A 6,579-nucleotide genomic window follows, 5' to 3' on the forward strand; every position below is an offset into this window, starting at 1 on the left:
TGTGAACATACCAAATGATCTATAGAATGATAAGTGATTCTCATGATAATTAGCAAAAAACATGAAGAAAAAGGCATGCTTTTCTTGGTCATCGTAAGAAATTGTTCTTTCCAGGCAAGCAATGATAAGAAGGTGCTTGGTTGTGATTTCTGGGGCTAACTGAGAATAAAGCGTTCACTCCACCTGCACTTTGATTGCCCTCATGGGTCCCCACTTCTATAGCAGCAATAATTTCACAAAAGGTAGATCAGATCCAGAGCCTTGTCTACTTAAATGGCGTTCTTTTAGATTATCCTCCAAGCAAGAGGTTGTACCCTTGATCCCTGCGTAAGGACTTTCGTGGTGCAAACTACTCGTAATCTCTCTAACCACACCGAACTGCCACCTTCACAAATTTACCATCAAATTATGTTGTATTGATTCAGAAGGGGCTTCTGCTTTTGCGTGTGCTAATTCATACTTTATTAAGGTCTAAGTTAGCATACGAAAGTGCTAACTATGCCAAACTTGCTGCAGCTTTGTAAAAGACCATTATTCCCCATTACCTTTCAAATCCCTCTATGAGAAAATAAGGACTACCTACCCACTTTTCTCTTTGATTCCTGCCTCAGAGTATAGGTTCAGAGTCTATGTATCCAAGTAAAAAAAATTAACTGACCCCTCCTACTAAGTACAATACATTTTCAATAAAACAAAGTTTGAACCCTGATGACTCTGTCATAGCTTGCTGTAAAACATCATGGGACACAGTAAGACACTCCTCTTTGCACTAGTCAGTTAAGATATAAAAGACACACTAGCTATTTCTGCCTTTTAAAAATTGATTGACACTTACTGTAAGAGTAGAAGTGTTCTTTTTCGTGTCCTATAGACTCAATTTCATGTCCTATAGACTCAATTTCGTGTTTATATAAATCCACTTAAAACTGCCATTGATTCTCTCACTTCTGGACTTTGTAGTCCTACCACAGTGCTCTACATTATGGATTTCATCTTGGATTTGCCACGTTTCAATACGAAGTGAAGTGTTTTGATATGCAAAAAACCAAACTTTCTCAAAAAAAGCTTCTGGCCTAGTGTTGAGATTTGTATGTATTTTGCACAGGGTAAAATCTTACTTGCTTTGCTCATTTGCACCTTCCAGTTGACTTCTGTAAGAATACTGAGGTGAATAGAGCCATGAAAATATGACCTGGAGTTCTGCAGAGGGACATAAAAGACACATAAAATAATTACAACACCCAGCTATATACTTGGTAGGTACAAATGTAGCTTTGGCATTCAGATCGCAGAGTTAAATGCCTATATTATATCTTTTGTGCCCACTAGCCTATTAATTGTCTCATTAGCAACAGTGAATAACTGCAGGCACAAAATATGTCTGAAGAAACTAAAATTTTATTCAGATACTATTTATATTACTGCGACATTCCTTGAGATGGAAGTGCAATATAAATTCATAGTATTACCAGTCAAAAATCTATCACCTCTTCTCCAGCCAGTAGACTATCTTTCCTTCAAAAAATATTTTTCCTGTCAATCACACGATAATACGCAAAATACAGCTTAAATGAAATTTTCCACTTTTTAATATCGGAATGATGTCCACTAGCATAATATGAGGAGACTGGGTTTCTTAATCAGTATTTCACTCATCTAAAATAAAATAGTGTAATATAATGGAATATGATTTACTATAAAGTGATATAATATAATGCAATATAATGTGACACATATGGAAAGTGTGGTGTCCATTTTCCCTCGAAGATATGACATGCTCATGAATGTACATCATTTGATAACACCAGGAAGGGCAAACTCAGCACACATGCAGCTCACATACATAAGTCCTTGGGCAACTCTAAAGTAGAGGGGGTATGAGCCACCTGTAAGTCCACAGTTTGAGATACACCGAAGAAATGATCAGATTTGATTAAAGCCAGTTGCTGATAATTTCTAGTTAAATACTGAAGAGTAATAAACCAGAGAATGTGAGTGACTCGGCAAACAGTTGCATTTTCAGGAGGATTTAAATAGGTAAGCAGTATCTTGCAAAACCCATATAGGGAGAATACTGCAGGCTGCTCGAGTGACACGGAGACGTGGAGGGCTGGGCTGTCCCAGTTCTGCACAGAGGCAGCCTCAAGCACTGATGGCCAAGGATGGACCGTGGTCTTCCTCTTGTCCTGCCAGTTGTCCACTACACCTGCTCTGCCCGCCCACATCTCCCACCTGCCCCAGGTGGCAGAGATGGTACCCGGGATGCCAGCTTTGAGAAGTGCCTACAAATGGCTATGGGCAATCTGTGGGTGCCAGGGTTACACCCTTCTCTGTCCATCTTGAAATGGAGATGAAAGACCCTCTTGTGGCTGCCCTGGGCAGAAGTTGGGCACCCCGAGGAGTTTGTACACTTAAGATTCAGGCAGAGGAGGGCATTCTTCTCCCAGACCTGCTGCAAGGGCTGTGGGTCCCTACCCACTCTGGCCCAGGTTGGTCTCATAGATCCCCTGTGACAGTGCCACCCCACCACTTGGGGACTGCAGCTGGCTGCGAAACTGGAGGGATGGCCCTGATGGAGCAGCAAAACAACCACTGCTCCTCGTGCTGTGTCAGAGGCAGGAGGAAGAAAGCAAGTATCTCCTCGTGTGCAGGAGCCGGACTGCTCCACTTGCACAGGGTTTTAACAGGCATTCACCTGTCTCTGTAGCTTTCTTTAAAAAATGTGGGAATTTTTTCTTTTATTATAATTCCCATACACCATGAATTTCAGAGGGTGGACTCTGGAGCAGCAGTTCCTAGTCATTTTGCTATGAAGAAGAAATGAATAAACTAGAAAAACGTGAACAGTGAATTGGAAAGTCTTATGTCAAGGACAATAGAACTTTTGATTTCTGGTTTAACATTCATTCAATATTTCAAGAAAAGCCATAGCGTCTGTCCAATGTTATTAATTAGCATGAACTTCATTCACTGTAACTCTTCTTCCTCTTCAAAGAAATACATATATTGTTATATATCCCCCATTTTGTTTTCCCACAAGGCACATTTCAAAACAACATGTGCTGTTTCTGATGCAATACCATATCAATCTGATTATATTGTACATAATAAGATATGCCCTAAGATACAGCACTGCACAGATATTTATTTAGAAGGACACCTTTGATGCTGTGTGAACTAAAGAAATCTTTAAATTCTACTAAAATAAAAGTGAAATTCTGTGTCACTGTAATCAGTCTTGATCCACTGTAGAAGTCTGGGCTCTGTACAAGTGCCATTCTAATCTACTTCCAAATGCAAGCTTCCAACTAGACAGTCTAGATGTGCAGATTAGCTCTTTCAACAGGAATTTTCTGAAAGCACAAATAGAAATGTACGTGCCTAATGTCTATATTACAAATCAACTTTTCAATTAGAAGAGTTTTCCAACTTGTTTAAGAATAACAAGTCCATGTCACTGTCACTCTTAAGTAATGCACGGGTTTAAACTCACAGCTTCCTCGAACAGACTTTGAGAAACAAATAAGGGAATTATTCCTGAGCTTTTCATATGGATACAAATGACTGCAACTGACAGCTACCTAATATTTCTGAAGAACTGTTTCAGACAGCTTCTCTGCATCTTAGAGAACACAGCGCATTCAGTTGTTTCTTACTAACACAAAAATACGATGCTTTGTAAATCTTTCCTGTTTTCGAGCAATCCACTGTATTCAGCAAGAAGCAATACAGAAAATATACTGTATGTCACTGAGAAATAGTAGCATTACAACATACCTTTCACTATATTTGCACTTCTCTGGTCTCCTGTCATTCGCTACAGCAGCTGAGTTCACATACTGCCTTTCTCCTGTGTGCTCCTGGGCACCCTGTGCAACAGGCGCTTCAACAGCTCTGTCCCCTTTTTAACACAACCCGCTCTAAAGAAGAAGTTTGTGGCAACTTTCAGGAAGGAAAAAAAAAAAAAAAAAGACACAATCCCAAACTGATCAGAACACTCTTAAGTCTGATGAACAAGCTTCTTTCTCACTGATGCACCAGTGTGTGAATGGGTCCAGTAATCCATGAGGTGTGGCATACACCAGGAAGGATGCTGGGAGAACATAAGCTACATGGGTGGACAGTGGGAACAATAGCAAACATTTCATGTTGAGGTGGCTGGGAATGAATAATGCATGTGTTGGGGAAACAGTTGCCCTATTCTGGTGCGGAGGGGGTGGAAAGAGTGGGCGTGGGAGGTACTGTCCTGATTAAGTCACCATTTCTAATTAATATCATTGTCTGCATAGACCCAGAAGACATCGTATGATGAGAAAACAATGTGCAAATATCCAAGGGGGAACTGTTATATGGACCCACAAAAAAACCAGCTTGGATGCAAAAATAATATTTAATGTAGGCGGGCAGACATACACAAATGAAACTGAAGGACCAAGAAAATGTTAGCACGCTACATGTTCTTTTGATCTGGTATTGTTTAGACATACCATATAAATGAATGCTTCATCTCAGCTGAATCACCCTTTCAAATTATTGTTAATTAAGTAATAATCCCTGAGAAATCTGTCACTAGCAACAGTTAGGAACCGGTTTATTATGTTTGCCCGGGGCTATTACTGCTCAAACACAATGACCACTAATTGCAATAAGAACTAATTTCCCTGGAATTACACATGCATTTTCTATCTGGCAGCATATTTTTTGTTTTTAAACTTTAGTTTTTAACTTGCCTAACTAGAGCATTGGTCAGTCAGAAAAACTATTCTCTAATCATCCTGCACAGAAATCAACATTAACAAAAAGAAAGCTGATTTTTGTTAGCTTTGTAAATTATTAACTTTTTGTTGCAGACAACAACAGCAGAGGTTATAATCCCTATAAACAATGCATCAGCTCCAAATCCAGCAAAGCTAGCAAAAGCATTTTCAATCAATGCAATGAGCTTTGGATCAGTCCCGACAATTTCTTTAAAAACAAGGTGGGGGCAGGAAAGAGAAGTCTGTTTTTTCCTAAGTTTACATTATGACTCTTCTTCTGTAACATGCTATTAACATAATGAGAAATCATTTCTGGGATGTCAATGACCAAACGTTGACATTTATTCCTGTCAGCTGTTCTCAGTGTAGACAAGTTAGGTGGCCATTAGAATGATTATTAAGTACTGTTAAAGGGATAAATTGAGAAAATTAATATAGAGGGAGGGGAAAAAGAATATACCTGGAATTTAAAGTGATTTGCTCCACAAACACTTTTTCGCTCGGCTCAGGAGCAGAGTAGAAGGAAAAAGCCTTAAAGAATAGCTGCCATTGTCATTGCATTTTAAAAGCATCCACATGACAATTTAAAAAGAACTGCCATTTCAGCTATTTCTTAAATAACCTCTTTCTTCCTCCATAATCATGTAATATATTTCTTTCGCCTTTTGACTAGCACTTTGGTTTTTTTAATAAACTTACACAGCCATTTTGCAGGAATTATATTTTAAAGTGCTTCTCAGAGGTGTTTCATCCTAACAGTTTCATTTGGGTCAAACTAACGTTGAATCTTGATTTGCAGAAATACAGGGAGAGAAAGAGCGGGACAGAAAGAGGAAAAAAAAGGAAAAAGCAGCTTAGCTTGTACCCTAGCTCCAAAATACATTTATCTTCAATTCACATTTCCAGATCAATTTTACAGTAACCTTTATCTGTAATAACAGAATTATTCTGATACTTCTAAAACACATACAGCACCAGTGTAGTTAGTTACTGGACTAGATAGTCAAAAGATTTTCACCCCAAAACCTCTTCACCAGCGCACAGTTTGTTTTCAAGCCTTCAATGCCTGTTCTCACTTGACAGGATTTTTTTTTCTTTTTCCCTTTCTTTTTAGGTCCTCGTCTCTCTTTTTTCTCCATTAAGATGTGAATGGGCTGGTACCTCATCCAATATGTCTATACATGCCTGAATAGACTTGCAGAAAAGCGAGGTCTCCTTTTGTCTGGGCCCGTATGGCTGTATGTCATTCCGCACCGATAGGCAAGGGCTCCTCTCTCTGTGGGAGATTTCCAATAATTGCCAGAACAAATTAAACTGGAGCTTATCTGTTCCTCTCTCTTTTCAGCTTGAAAACGGAGGAACAAGACCAATTTTAACTGGTGACAATGCAGCATAGAAATAGATTGGATACAGCTTGTGTGAAGTCACGATGTAGGTAGCAGTGGCAGGACACCACTTTGAGGAGTGAGATGATGTTGTGCTACATGGACTCGGCTGATCCTTCTGATCTGACAAAGAATAAAAAAATGAGTTGGGAGGTTAAGAGCAGTCCATCTAGTCACTATTGTGACAGGCGGAGATGAATAAAGGAGTATTTCTGATCATACTGGAGTGGACTGGGCAGCTCAGAAAAGCGGAATGGACTGCAGTGTGTAAAAAGGACAGACGTGGCCTATTTTGAGAAATAGAAATGAAGTGTACAATGAATTTTGAATATTCCCTCAACACATACACAGATCCTTCTCCCTCCTTGTCCCCCCACCCAGTACACCTTGGGCCTTAGTCTATGGGCAAGCATCATGAAGTGCATTCTTCAGCCTTG

Source organism: Caloenas nicobarica, chromosome 2 (genome assembly GCF_036013445.1).
Source record: "Caloenas nicobarica isolate bCalNic1 chromosome 2, bCalNic1.hap1, whole genome shotgun sequence".
Classification (NCBI taxonomy): Eukaryota; Metazoa; Chordata; class Aves; order Columbiformes; family Columbidae; genus Caloenas; species Caloenas nicobarica.